The 15,270-nt window shown below is 42.4% G+C and overlaps 1 protein-coding gene across 35 annotated transcripts in view; it reads right to left on the bottom strand.

The window, feature by feature from the left end:
* ZNF536 (zinc finger protein 536) overlaps positions 1-13,834 on the bottom strand; it is a 340,334-nt gene extending 326,500 nt beyond the window's left edge. For 3 of the 35 annotated variants that reach the window (XM_086847034.1, XM_086847049.1, XM_086847045.1), the window contains exon 1: positions 13,037-13,517. The gene's annotated coding sequence lies outside the window, so the exon portion shown is untranslated. Of the gene's footprint in view, positions 1-3,633; positions 3,812-8,889; positions 9,004-10,545; positions 10,852-11,715; positions 11,998-12,138; positions 12,236-12,272; positions 12,387-13,036; positions 13,622-13,763 lie in introns of those variants that run through there. The other 32 variants (XM_086847040.1, XM_086847069.1, XM_086847064.1 and 29 more) reach the window with 26 other exon arrangements.
* Positions 13,835-15,270: the final 1,436 nt, after the last annotated feature.

The following is a 15,270-nucleotide window of genomic DNA, read 5'->3' on the forward strand; positions in this document are numbered from 1 at the left end:
ACACTCAGCAGGTGCACAAGGGAAGCACCTTGGACCCAGAACAAGGTACACAAGGCTTCCAAGGCTGGCAGAACTTTTGGTTTAACAAGGATAATTTCCATTTTTCACAGATGTTTTCTGGATAATTCTGTGCAAAAAACACACAAACTTCTGAACAGAGAATGGAAAGTGTTCAAGACACTTCCCTACCTCCCCATTTTTTGTGTTCAAGACACTTCCCTACCTCCCCATTTTTTGTTTAACCTATTTTGAATAAGAATAAATTACCCAAAAGAGGAAAAGTTGTCTTCAAATCCAGTATGAAAAGACATGTGCAATTCTTCTCCCTCTATCTGCCAGCCCTGCTTCTTCTGTCAAGCTTCCCTAGCATTGTGGCTAAGCCAGAGACCCTAATCCAAGAGATCCTCACATAGCTGGAAGCATGCTGAAAGCCAGTGCTTCTCCTTCTCCTTCCCTTATCTTTGCTCTTTTGTGTTCAGCTCCACCACCAGCGCCAGAGAGAAAGGTGCAGAGATTATTGGCATCTTAAAGGAAGAAAAAAGTGATGGGGTCTTCAAGGGTATTTTCATTATTAAATCAGAAATGTTAAAATTGTGCCATGCTATTTTTTAAACAACAAAACATTTTCTCCACAATATAATTAAAACCAAGAAAAGAATGCACAATTAGCAAAAGATATATGATGTGTCATAACAACAAGCAACAATAAAAAAATTCTGAAGACTTATTTGTAAATCTATATTAATAAAGGAGAAATATAAAAGAGAAGTTTTTTTTCAATCTAATAGGTAGACTTTTGACTTAAATACATGAAGCACATCTTCAAAAACCCAATCTCCCAACAGAAAACCTCATTAAAGCAAGACACAACACTAAAAACAGTCCTCATATGGTTAAAAACATCAACATATTCTGAAAAGAGATGTTTTCTTCTAAAAAAAGTACATGAATAAGTGTTATGTGGGTAAAGAATATGGACTAGCCAGGCTATTTTTACAGAGGCATCAAATCTACATTTAGATCTTTATACCAGCTACAGAGCAGGAGAATGAAAGTTGTGTTACATCACAGATTATACATGTGTAAACCATTTTCAAATCCAGCTGCTTTTATTTGTAAATCATAAATTTCAATATCTTTCCCAATAGCACAGAAAAAGTCTCTGTGATAATTTTTTTCTTTCCACAACAGTTATCAAATGCAAGTTCTGTCTAACTTGATGGTGGATGTGAGTTCACTGCAGAAGTTGCATTCAGTAAGCAAAAGGTTAATGGTCTGAAGTCAGTGATTTAGTATCATGACGTGGGTAGTGGCCAATCAACAGTTGGTGTTTGAAAGAGGCTGTGATATATTATATTTATAAAGCAGGGGGGGTTATGGTGATTTTCTTTTGCTTGTATGACAATGGTTTCAGTTAAAACTAAATTTAACTCACCCAGCTCACACCTGAAAACAAGATACTGAATCAGGGACAACAACAGACCTGGTCATTACAACATTCATTAAGGTCTTCAATTAGTGAACTCAGTGAATGTGGATCATAAGAACACTGAAAGACTTTATCTGCAAGCTTGGGCCCTATGAAATTCATGTTTCTCTGAGAGAACGTCTTTCCCTTTTCAAAGGGTACCCGAGGGGCCCCATTCCTCATTCATGTGGTGGGTTCATGTGGCTGCTGAGGGACACTGGATGAAGGTAGAAAGGCAGTGTAAGAAACAGCTCAGGGTGCCTGTGTAATTCCTCTGTTTCCAGCAGCCCCTGGAGAGATGCAGTGCCTCCCCAGACTGCTCCTGTCCACTCATAAAGCAGTCATCAATAGCCACAAATTCAGGCCAGCCCTAGAAGAGCCTTTTGCTACTTAAACTGTAGAGTAAAATGAATTAAAATCCAAACTAACTCAACACTCGTGACAAGCACCTTTTTAAAAAGGATTTAAGAGTTTCGATGCAAAGGGTAATTGTCAGCCAATATTTTACTACTAGGATTTTATTATGGTTAACCTTCCAAGGATCTGACTTTATATATCCTCCATATGTGAGATTTCTATAGGTGCCAGCAGCAATAAAGGTATTTAAGGGTTGCAGGCATATCCCCAGATTCACCTCAGTCTCGCAGCATTAATAGATCAGAGAACAACTCAAAGTAGTTCTAAACGATGAAGACTGCCTAAACCAACTTACAACAGGTATTTACACACAGGTGGAAGGTCTAACCCCAAACCCTTGAGAGTCAAAAGCAAGGTGCTCATGATTTCCACGGACTTTAAACCAGCTGCTAAGAAATAGTCAGGCAAGAATTCTTTGTGACAGAGGGTAGTAGCAGTATCTTGTCTATACCTTGCAAGTATACATAAAAATAAAGTATAACCTTAAGATCAAATTAGAGCCACACCATTGATGTGGTTTAGGTCTTGTAAAAATCCAAGTTGCACCAAAAATTGAAGACCAATAAAAATGTTTCCATGGTTCTTTTTTTAATCCCATTGAAAACAATTTTTCGTTGTAAACATTTTTGCTAGCCAAGCACTGCAGCATTGTGCAACTGCATGACAGCCAAAGAGAAACTGATGAAAAGCTGACTAGATTGATTTCATTTTTCCAACCAGAGTGAAATACGTAAAAGGAAATAACAAAATGGTGAAGTTATTTTTACATATAAAAAATGTCCACATTTAATAAACTCACATGGAAACTGCACAGCCAATGGTAATGCTTTTAAAATAGATCTACAGATCCCTTCAGTTCTGCATGGAAACAAAGGCAGGAGTGGGTTTCTGCAGCACCTTTCCCCTTGCTCAGGGAGAACAGAAACACCCTCTCTGCTGAGGTCAGACCTGAGCCTGCCCATTCCCTCTCCCCCCCTGACCTCCCAGTTTCTGTGCAGAAGTGTGGCAGGGGGTTACTACTGGAACTCAGAGCTATATTTATTCCCTTGGCTCCCATCCATCACTGTTGCAGAGCAGCCAGGAGGGGAACCAACCAATACAGCATGGATTCTGCCAGAGTTGTGCTGCCAGACAAGTTAAGAATGAAAGACAGAGGAAGCAGAAGCTATCAAAATGAGTATTTCTATCTCTAAGAAAAGAAGGATTTCCTCCCTTTGTGGATTCCCTCTTTACAGATTAAGACGTTTCTTCTCTGCTTTTTAAGAGATCCTGACAGAGAAATCTGCCAGTTTCATGGATCTTCTACACCTCAGAGGAGGTTCTTCCTGCAAGAAGGAACAAGTGCAGTGTCCCTTGCATCTCTCAGGCATTTGTTGGCATTTACACAGCACTTCTCTCCTCCTCCCAGTGCCCCCAGAGAGCCATCCACAGAAAGCTCTCTGCTGCACAAGGTGCAAGGCAGTACCAGGAGAAAGGGTTAATGTTTCACCCATTACACCTCCTAGAGCTACTCACTCAGTGTTCAGGGCCATGTAAGAATATTGTGTTCAAATGTATAATCCACCAAACAAAAATAATGGCAGCAAAACTCCATTTTGAGATGAAAATTTTTTGGATTATAAAGATGCACTCCATCACCAACTGACATTTATAATAGCTGAATTGTGAGCCATGCAAGAAAGAATTTTTCAGTATCATAAACACTTTGAAGATTTTAGAATTTCCTTTTGTTCTCCTCTGGGACTAACCTGATACTATTTGCAGTTTTTCAAAAGGAAAAGCCAGCAAGACAACAGTAAGAATATGAGACTGTTCACCCCATGTCACACTCAGGAGTGCAGGCTGCGAGGCTCTGCAACAGAAACCAGTTGGATTCAGTCTCTCACATCACACTGGAGTGCCCAAGCCAAGAGTTGGTTCTCTCCTGACCCACTGAATAATTAAATGATTATTTAAATTGGAATAGCCTGAAGCAGGAACTTAAAAAGAAGAGCCAAAGTGTGTTTTTAAAGCACTCACCTGGGATGTGAGAAACTTGATTTGAAAAAGCTGATTCAAATCAGATAGAGAGGAACGATCTGAATCCAGCTCTCCAGTGACCCAGGTGCATTCCATAATCACCAGTTCATAATGAAGTGCAGAGATGCAACTCTTTCATTTTGAGCAGAAATTCAATTGTGGACCTGAGAAATCCTTCAAAGATGCAGCATGTTGATGCAAACTAATGAACTGGTATTTTTCAACTGCAATAAGAAAATGGCAGCTAGTTCTGGCCAGAAACTATACTCCTATATTTGGAAAGCCCTTAGCATGCCAGAGATACTACCAAACAAACAAAAGATGGAAATTCTAATCCAGAAGTTGTTGTGGGTTTCCTATTGCTCATTTATCTCATAGCATGTCCATTTATGCAGGCACAGGCATATAGCTTTGTGTGTTCAAGCAAAAAAAAAAGGAAAGATGCTCGAATGTTTGATCTTTAAAACAGTAAAGAATATTTCAAAATAGCTGAGCTATTTTAAGAGGCATTTTATGGTAAAATTCAAAGGAGGGAGTAGTTAGAGCAGTGGAGGGTTTTTAGCCTGTATTATGGTACTAATAATGATACTGGGTTAACTTCTACTAGTTATTTTATTAGCCCTGGGAGGAATGATACTCCTATGGCAAAACCTCAATGAATCAATGAAGAGCAGTTACCTTAAAAAGGTAATAAATAGTCCCTTTATTGCATGATTCAGTTTTGGGTTGCCTATTATCTTTGCAATTTTTTTTTTTAACTCAGAAAGTTGGATTCCTTTTTGTACATGAAATGATGAAAGGAAAAAAGTTTGATCAGGAAACAGTGGAGTTGCACATTCTACTTACAGTGAAATTAAGAATCACACGAGTTTAACCAGGTGAGGAATGGAAGTTCTATCCACTAAGTCATACCCAGACTTAGAAATAACAGAAGCAGAATTGGATCCTAGAAATCACATCAAAATCAATAAAAATTTTTCAATCTTTACACACTTTCCTGTGAGAAGAGAGAGTCATAATTTTCCTCAAAATACAGGAAAAATTCCAACAAAATGAAGGTAAAAGTTACTTGAAGCAGCAATTTCCAAACTAGTGCTGCTTTCCAGTATTGACTCAACTCTGAGCATTTAACAACCTCAGAAGCCTCGGTATAGACTGGAACCCGTAACAATGTCCATGCAAACCTTGGAGAAATAAAGGTATTTAATAAAAAAATTAAAAAAAAAGAAAGCATGTATATGTGAGTGGATTTTTTTTTCAAAATATACCATAAAGTATTTTGATATGATTGAACACTATGGCACACACCTATCAAAACTCCTTGGCCACTGGAGTAGAAGGCAGTTTCTACTTCTCTGGTCAATTACAAACTAATGCCAGAGAAGAAAATGTTTCTCCCTAATTCACTTGATCAACACTTCACTGTCACATCATTCCTTTGAGTAAAACTGATCAAAACTAAAATGTTGCACTATCCCATGTTTTAAGATTTCTATGCACCCCTGAAGAAACAAGATGTAGGGAACAAGTTTTAGGGAACACCCATGAAAATTAAATGTAGCTCATCCATACAGAGCTATCAAAAGAAATGTTAGAAGAGGAACATCCAGCCTACCATGTCAGCATTTGTTAATAGAAACCTGGCTTTACACCTCCCTGCTTTCTTCACCCAAGCTCTCACATGCTCTTTCTCAAGAAACAAGCCTAGGTTTGCCTTGAACTCATTTATCCTTTCCTTGCTGACAATTTATTCCACGTGTCCTTTGCATGAAGTTATTCTGTCTGAATTTCCTATTTACCCATGTTTCTCTAAATTTTAGGTTAAAGAGACCTATTTACATCTATCTGCATCTACCATTGGTATTCCAACGATGAGATTGATGGTAACGACGTCTGCAAAATCTGTGGAGGCAGACTTCTGAGAGTGAAATAAAACAACATTAATACTGCATGCCATCGTTTAGAAAAATACATTTAATGCCAGGATGGCAACCTAACACAGTGCTGCAACATGGGTTACCAGGGCTAATTCCCAGATCAGCAGGGGCCAGGACTATGAAGGAGGCACAACACATAGCCCTGTTGTGACTGAGTAGACTGTGGTACTTGATAGCAACTCCTTTGTAGCATTGATGAGCTCAACAGGGCTCCCATCCTCCTCACAAAGAACCACAGTGACTGTGGCACAATATCCCAAAGGCATAAAAAAGGAGGAAAAGTTTCTAACAGCACTTATTGAAAAAAAAAAATAAAAAATAAAAAAGGCAATGTAAACAAACTATAATAAAATTCACATAAGGCTGAAACAAGCTTGTCCTATCAGGAAGAATCAGGACAGCCCTGTTACCCCTTTGCACCACACCACCCTGACCCTCCTAAGGCTGATAACAGGGAACCCTCCCCAGGACTTCCCAGGCTGTCCCAAGGCAGAGTAGCAGCCACAGGTGGTCCTGTAGTGGCCCCTGCCACCGACCTCCCCTGCACCCCTCATGGGAGTGAAAGTCAGCTCACACTCTCCTTTTTCTTTCCCTTTCAGGCTTCTCCCCTTCACAAAACTGAGACAGGGCCAAATGTTCCCAAGCAGCCTTTCCCTGGCACTGTGGTACCCGCTTGGGATAACCCCTGCCTAATCTTCACCAGCCTCCACCCTCCTGGCAAGCACTCACTCCCTCTGGGAGCCCAGGATTCCTGCAGCTGGACTGCTCAACACTGCTGCAAGAAAAACGAGCTGCTGCTTCGAAGAAGCTCTCTTGCTTGCCCCATGCCATGGGAATGAAGGCACAATCGTTATTTTCAGGCACTGCTACCTGCAGATCTGTCTGTTAATGTCCTACCAGGATCAGCAGCGCTGCTTTTTTCATAACATGGCAAATTCTTGTAAGGAATTACCTAATTCTGCTTTTGGTTATGTGAGTCTCAAATACTGCAATGCACAGTGAAGGAAAGATCAGATATTGAGGTTCCTGTGGCTATTTTAGTTCTGTTTTCCTCCTCTGTGTTTAAAAGACAGTCAGATTATAACAAAATTGTTTGTCTTTAATATAGTTCATCTTGACCCAATGAACCCATCTCTTTAGAAAACAATCTCTCATGGAGTATTTAGATTAAGACCTGTAAAAAACATTGACTTCAAAATACTTTCAAGGACCCGTCTTACAATTTTTAAAAAACACAGACAACTAGGCTAATTATAATTACTCCTCCATAATTCTTTTGCCTTTTTGATACATCTGGTTATCTAGTAAGATGCACCTGAAAATTAGAGCAAATTTAAATTTAAGGGAAAGGTGCCAAATTCAGAATACTGGGAGAATCCTACTTCTGGGAGCATATTTACTGACAGCTTTGGTGCAGCTGGGCAGAGGCAACCCAAATCCTCCCTCGCTGCCCTATTCCCCTGCCTCTTTCCTGATCTGGATCTCTGCTGTCCCTGAAAAGATGCTTCAAATCTCTCCCTCAGTGCATGGCTTCGTTGCTTAACCTGCCAATATGAGTGAAAATGTCATAGCAGATATTGTGATCCACTCAGATTTAGACAGAGGCTCCACGATTATTTCACATTAAACATCAATCGGATCATTACAATTTTCTCTTGTTTCTAGCCAAGGGCAGATTCTGATCAGTGCCTTGGTCCGAGAAAGTTCACACTCCGTATTCAGCCACACAACTGCAACTTAGAACCACACAGCTGTACAATAACCCTGAGATCAGCCACTTAAGCATCAGAATTATTTTACTTTTACATATTTTCTTTCAGTAGCTCATCCTTTTTTTTTTCCTCTTTCCACGAATATCTGTGCCTGGAGTTTCTTCACTAGAGAAATTTGGATTTCCATCTACAGTTGCCAGAAATAAGTTTATTCATGTTTCTATAAAAAAAAAAAAAAAAGAGTATGCATTCTATTTTTTCATCTGTGTTGTCTTTCCCTGAATCCAAATTGCTTGCAACTCAGAAAAATGCAAGGTATGAAAGAGAGGATAGTCAAATAGTTTTCCAAGATCACGCTGTTTTTAGCATTTTGAAGAGCTGATATACATCTCTTCAAGTATCTGAGAGAAATTCAGAGATTAAAATTTAGATTTGCTTACAGTCTTATTAAAGTACACTAAATCAGAAGATTAAAAGTCTTTAATTGTCCATACTCAAACTAGAAAAATAAATCTATCTATGGCTTTAGTTCTCATTTTCATAAAATTCATATAAATCTTTTTTTTTTTTTTTTAGTCAAGGCACTCTAAAAACACCTGTGCAATTCAAAGTCAACTTTAAGCAAAAATCAACATTTGGAAAAATTACTTCTTACTGATTTCCCTACACTTGATGAAACTTGTGCTTCCCAGGGAATAAGTACAGCCCATTTTAATGGACTAGTGGATTTTCTACATCAGTTCTAATGCAAATCTCTTTGGTCACCTAAGGCTGCATGGTGGGTAAACAACCTAATGTGTCAGCTTTCTGTACTGAAGATCACAATTTCTGATCTCAGCACTGTCTTCATTGCTGCAAGCAAAACAGTGGTACTGATGTTGCAACTTACAGGCTACTCTCTTCCGATAATGAATGGGTTGGGTTATTGGCCTCTGGCATGGACAAAAATATGACAATCAGCCTCTTCATTATATAAAAGTCTACAGTGAAGACAGTGCCAGACAACTTGCTGAGTATTAGAGCTTAAATATGTTCAGAAGTCAAAAAGCCCGTAGAACAATTCTTTTTTCTTCTTTTCCATTAATAAAGACATAGTCAATTTATCAAAAGAGTTTTAATACAGTGTTTCCATCATAGCAACTTGTGTCTTCAGGAAATCATTTGCAAAACACAGCTTTAGCATGAAAATACTTCACATTCATTCCCTGCAAAAGTAACAGAGAAGCTGACCTTTCTTACATCTGCAATTGTTAATTGTCATCATCGTAACAGCACATGAAAACAAAGTTTAAGTCACTGGCACTTTAAAAACCCCATCATATTAAATCTCATTTACCTGCAGGAATAGAAATTCAGAGTCAGGAGCAAAATCTGAAGACAGAGCAGACATGAGAATGTGCACCCAGTCGCAGGGTTTAGCAACTGTACCGAGACTCTTCTAGTGCACGTTCTGAAACAGCAATCGAATCTCTCAGCACTTGGTACCAAACTGGAAACATTTTTCTTCCACAACATTCTGAAAACTTTAAACAACTCATTTATGATCCTTTTCTTATGAAGATTAACAGCACATCCACTAGAAGATTAATTTAAAATATTTTTTTCTAAAAAAAGGAGAACAGAAAGGGTAAAACAGACGAGACTAGGACAAACAACTCAAGCTATTTACAAATATTTTTATAATGACTAGAAATCATAGAGCCCTCTTTAACTGTCTGACTTAAAAAACAATAACAAAAAAAATAAAAATAAAAACCAAACAATCCAAAAAAATGCATCATCTGTTGACTGAACACAGGGCCTGATTTTCAAAGCTGCTGAGCACCCACAACTCCATCTGAAGTCAGTGGAAGTGATGGATGCTCAGCAGCCCTGCAAATCAGGCCCAAACTGTCCAGGGGTTTGCTAGCAGCCTAATAGAAGTGGTGTTTAGAGTAGGGGGTTTGTTGCAGAATTGAGGAGGTTCAAAGTAATCTGTCAAAGAAGTGCTGCTACATTCATGAGTCGTAAAGCTAGCTGGCTCCCAGCTATGGGAAAAAAGTTAATTCATAGGGCTCATAGGGCTTGCATTTGTCAAGGAGCAGGACGTCAATGCTATCATTATCAGGCAAATCAGCCAGGCGTTTAATGGTAGAATCAGGAGACATTTGCTCTCCACTATCAGAATGACATCATAACTAAAGCAGCCTTCGGGAGGGGGGAGAGCCGGGGCAAGGCTTGGGCTGCACGCAGACTTTGCACTTCTGCCCGGCTCGCCCCACCGATGGCTGCTCCCCTTCCCCACCGGGCAACTTCCAGCTCCCAGCTGCCCTCCCTCCACAACTTTCCCTCGCAGCATCCGAAACACCAGCATCTGCTGTTACAAAATACTTCTAAACCTGCCCGATCCAAAACTGCAATATTGCAAGCCAGCCACTCGCTTAGGAGGGGATGGGGTTTGCATAGAAGCAACAAATTCACTCTAAAAATTGCTGATATTTTTAATTACTTCAGTCATCTTCATCCTCAGTCAAATGGGGGGGTACACATACGTTAAAAAAGCTAGTTGACTCTCTGATTTAAGAAGGAACAGCTTAGATAACTTAGTTGATTTTTAAGCATACACAAACACATACGCAAACAATATTTGAATATTCTGACATATTTAGTGATGATCTATCCAATGACCAGAAATATAACAGCAAAACACTTTTCCCTTCCACAGTAGCCGTAATTATACAAGTCAAACAGCACAAATTACAAATTGTTAATCTATTTTCTTTTAAAATATCACTACAGGTACACAGGCATGGTACAAAAGCCTCACCTTGTATAACAACTGTGAGGGAAAAAGTTATGAAAGCAGACAGAAAACCTAAAATCCCTGAGGCTACAAAAAAATCCCGCTATTGAGAAATAACCCAAGAGACCACATAGGGAATGTACAGCTTTCAGAAGCACTTCTCATCTTATTTGCACTTAACCTATTGATGTACTTATGCAGGTCACTTACTTTTCGGATATGTTTGAACCCTTTATAATCATGCAGATCGCCGCGGTTTTCACTTGGGCTTTTGTTTTTTGGTTTTGTTTGGGTTTTTGCAAACAAGTTTCATTTAAAAAAGATCCAATTATGCAAATCTGCTCCCGGATAGGTAGTGAATATTCAATATGATGGTGATACTGTAATAGTTCAATGCAACGCACTGTACTGGACAGATTTATGAGGCAACGTCACTACTACGCTCTGGTCCTCGCTGAAGCATCTTGAAGTTAATTAAAGCTGCAATGTCCACTTTTCCAGCCACCCTCCTCATTCAGGTTTACTATTTCAACATCAAACCACCGAGGGGGCCTCCCCCCTCTCTCCGTACATTTAAGCAGCCTTCCACAGTCAATGAACAATGAACAAAGATTTGAGAGATAGAAGGGGGGGGGGGGGGAAGAGAGAGAGAAGAAATCTCCACAAGAATAATCAAATCCGGTTTAAACAAGTAAAAATATAGTTTCTAATATTAAACTAGGAAAGAAAACATTCTTCTCCAAGCGAACGTGCAGAGGCGCTTAGCCAACCCCTTCAGAAAGGGTCTAAAAGCAGCCAGTCCTTTTTATTTCGAGCAGTGAATGAGCCCAAACAAGGCTTCTAAACTTAATTATGACACTTAAAATAGTCTTTTTCCACAGAAGCGGGCGGCTCGCCGCCGCTATCTGTATCAGCCGGGCACATCAGCTCAGCAAACACGGCCCCTGTTGGATTTATTTTAAACTGCACGGGGGGGCGGGGGGCGGCGAGGGAATGCACAGCCCCGCAGAGCGCTCCCGCCGCGGGCGGCCGGGCAGCCGCGCCCGCCCCTGCCCCGCACCGCGCCCGCACCGCGCCCGCCCCTGCCCCGCACCGCGCCCGCACCGCGCCCGCCCCTGCCCCGCACCGCGCCCGCACCGCGCCCCGCGCCCGCACCGCACCGCCGCTGCCCGGCCCGGCGGCGGCCCGAGCGCCAACCGAGGCATCTGACAAATCACGTCCCCGCCTCGACACTGTATCAGCCGCGGCCACATCCGCCGCACGCACCCCGAAACAATGCCCGCCGCGCAGGCAGGCGGCGGCCGGAGCCCTCCCCGCCGCACCCGCGGCCGGACCGTGCCCCCCGCCCCGCCGCCGCGCCGGGGCACGCCGGTAACTAACTTTTCGGATGGAGCCCGTGCGAGCCGCCCCGCGGGAGCCGCGGACCCTCCGATAAACAGCGTAAATCTTCGCGACCTTTTATTTTGCGTTGAAGTTCACAGGCGGCAGCGCTCCCCCAGCTCCTCTCTCTCTCTCTCACACACACACACACATATACACACATATATATTAATTATTTGCAAAACTGCAACAGATGGGCGCATTAAAATCTGGATTCTTTCCTACACAGCCTCAAAGAATCTCTCCTTCCTCCCCCCCTGCCGCTAATCCCGCCGCCGGCCCGCTGCCCCCCGCTCCGGGAGCGAGGCCGCTGCCCCGCGCAGGCAGCGGCGCCCCCGCGGCCCTTCCGCGCCCGGCGCGCCGCCGGGAAGGTGATGCTCCCCCCTCCCCGCCGGGGATTGCCATTTAAGTTTCCTCCTTAACCTGTTACTTTCTCCGGGCGCTGACAAAAGCCCCGGCGGCGGGCTGGCAGGTGCCTCCCCGCTCCCCGCGGCGCCGCCGGGCGCGCTCCGCTCCCCCCGAAAGGGCTGAGACCTGGCCTGACATTTAGTGCCTACTTGAATGTCACAACGCTCCTCGCAGCATTATGCACGGCTCCTATTCATAAGAGGTCGATTAGAGCACAAAATGGCAGGTCTCTTAGGCACTTGAATCTCACAAGTTTGACACATGGTATGCATCAGCTAACTTTGATTAAAAAAAAAAAAAAAAAGAAAAAAAAAAAAAAGAGAGGGGTGGGGGGGGGAGTTTACAAATTACAGCACGATTAGCCGGGATCCTAACCGGGGAGGGAGGGAAGAAAAGGGGGGCCCGCGTTTAAAGTCACTTCAGCAAAGTTTGCTCCGCAGCAACCCTTTAAAACAAAAAGTTTCTGGGCAAGTTAAGGGCAGGGTCGGTGCGGGCTGGGGCCGGCGGCGGGCGGCCCCCGGGCAGCGCTGCGGCCGCCGCCGGCATCGCCTCCCCTCGCCTCGCCCGCCCGCTCCTTTTTTGTAAAGTAACGGTTTTAAAAGAAACGAGAGAGAAAGAGGAAAAACGTAGGGTTTTCTTCAGGCTAAGTTCTATAGCGCCATTCAATGGCTTCTCCGCTCCTTTCATTATTTTCTGCTTTTCCCCTGACAGCCCTGCTTGCAAACGTCACTGCTATGGATATTTAATTATACTGTATTTTTTTAATCACGGTGGAAAACGCAGGCCCCATTGCGATGATTAAAAAGAAATAAAACACAAAAACATACTCCGGACTGACTTTGGAGCCTCTTTGATGGCTTACGGGAGCCTCCCGGATCCTCAAAAACCCCCTTTTTACCTTTGTCTTTCTTACCTTAAAATTTAAAGCAAAGCGTAGAAGAAACTCCCGCACGTAAACGGAGCGTTGTAAAAGATTGTGTTCAATGAATAATGAAGCATGTCCACATGATTGACTTGATCATTTTCTTGTGCGGAGGGGGAAAAGTGCGGCGCGGGGCTGCCGCGGCCGCCCGCTCCGGGTAGCCCTCCCAACTGCTTCCAGCACATCCCGAGCAAAGAGCGCTTTATTTTAATCTGTCTCTTTTCAGAATAACCCCCTTCATTGATACTGATCACCCAACATCACAAGACATCCCCATCTCTCAGCGTGGACTCCCCCTATCTGGTAGGTGAAATGCATTGTACCATTAAAAAAGCACTCCATTGTCGTCTTGGCATAATTCACAGCAACTAGATAGGTCTTGCGGCATTTAGCTTTGATGAGCCAAAAGCTGAACCCTTGATATAATAATCTACAAAGAATGGTCTGTGATCGTCCATTTTTTCTCCCTGTCTAGCAACTAAGAAACCATTTAACACGGCGCAGCTTGGTCGTGACCTTGAGCGCGTGTAAACACCCCGAGGAGCCCGCTCCGCTCCGCAGCCCCCCGGCCAGCGCAGCCCCCGCGCCCGCGCAGCCCCCGCGCCCGCGCAGCCCCCGCGCCCGCGCAGCCCCCGCGCCCCGCCGGCCCTGCCCGCGCCCCGCAAACCCCGCCGAGCCCCCGGGGGCAGCGCCGGGCTCCACAAAGCGCCCTTCTTACCTGCTCCCGAAACTATGCAAAGTCTGTTTCTCCGAAAAAAAAAAAAAAAAAAAAAAAAAAAAAAGCAAAAAAAAAACTCCCGGGGAAACCTTGGCGGACAGGGGGACCGGAGCATCAGTCACCGCTCCGGCGTTTAAGAGAAGTAATCAGCGATAAAGTGACGTTGATCTGCACTGTAACCTTGTGGCGTATTTAATGTAAATAAGCCAGTTATGTTGCCAATCGCATGCATACAAACACATAAAGGTCCTCAGCGTTGCATTTTGATTCTTTCCATTAGAGCCGACTTTATTTACATACACTATTTAGGGGATCATGATAATTCTAAAACAATACTAGTGCCAAATGATTATGAAAATATGATTTTAATTAATCACGTAGTAGGCAAGGAAATTAGCATACGGTAATTAAACTTAGAGAAAAACGTCATGGAGGTTCTCTGCCTTATGGGTTCGGAATAATCATTAAACGATGGGTTTTCAGGACTTAATTATCAAACAAATAACTTTTTTAAAGCAACTTTACACGGTTTATCCGCAGGGCAACGATTTAGTAAATAATATATAACCAAGCAAACAAGGTGCAAATGTGACTGGTGAAATAGGTTGTGTTTCTACAAAGCAGAAGGGGGGGGGGGGGGAAGCTGAATAATGCAATTATGGATTCTGTGTCCCATAGTTGACAAAAGCATGGTGCCTCAATAGACTCTTTGTTATGGGATTATATAATGATTGTGGTGTAATTATGGGAAAAAAGATTTAGTAATAATAAAAAGTATCAAAATACACCAATGAGCAGCTTGTTTTAAAGAAAAGGCTTGCATGTGACATTAGGGGCATGTTAATAACAAAAAGCCAGGATCCGAAAGGGTTGACAAATAAAAAAGACTGTGATGCGCATGATTAAGAAGCGATGGAGACAGATTGATTATTCAAAATGCCGAGCCACAGGGACACTTAAAACATTGATTCAGGTAAGACTAGTTTCATCTTGACTGAAATGAGTTCCCTGAAGATGACTGGCATACATTTTAAATCAGTTTACTACATAAAAAGCATAACATCACAAGCTGAAACCTTCTAGTTAAAATAGGAGTCCATGAGAAAAAAAAAAAAAAGTTTATGTTTGTGGCAATTCCCAGAGGGACTATGGAATTGCAGAGGAAGGGGTATAGATTAATTAGCTCTTCCTAAACACTGGACTTAAATGTGCCCATCTTTTATAATCCCCAGCCTCTGTTTCTGGAGTCTGTGGTCCAATCCCACTCCTGCAGGTTATGGGGGCGATATTAATAACCTTAAAGATACAATAGCACTTTTTTTTTTTTTTTTTCCTAGAACTACAGTGAATTAACTTTCTATAATAACTGAAAAATTAGCGACATTTTTTTCCAATTGGTATTTGAAGTTTATAAATAGTTGTTCACAGCTAGTCAACATTGTTAAAAAAAAAAAAAAAAAAAAAAAAGATTCCCATGCCTATACGAAAAAGTTTAGGAATTCACTCT

Source organism: Cyanistes caeruleus, chromosome 12, assembly GCF_971803275.1.
Source record: "Cyanistes caeruleus chromosome 12, bCyaCae1.hap1.1, whole genome shotgun sequence".
Lineage (NCBI taxonomy): Eukaryota > Metazoa > Chordata > Aves > Passeriformes > Paridae > Cyanistes > Cyanistes caeruleus.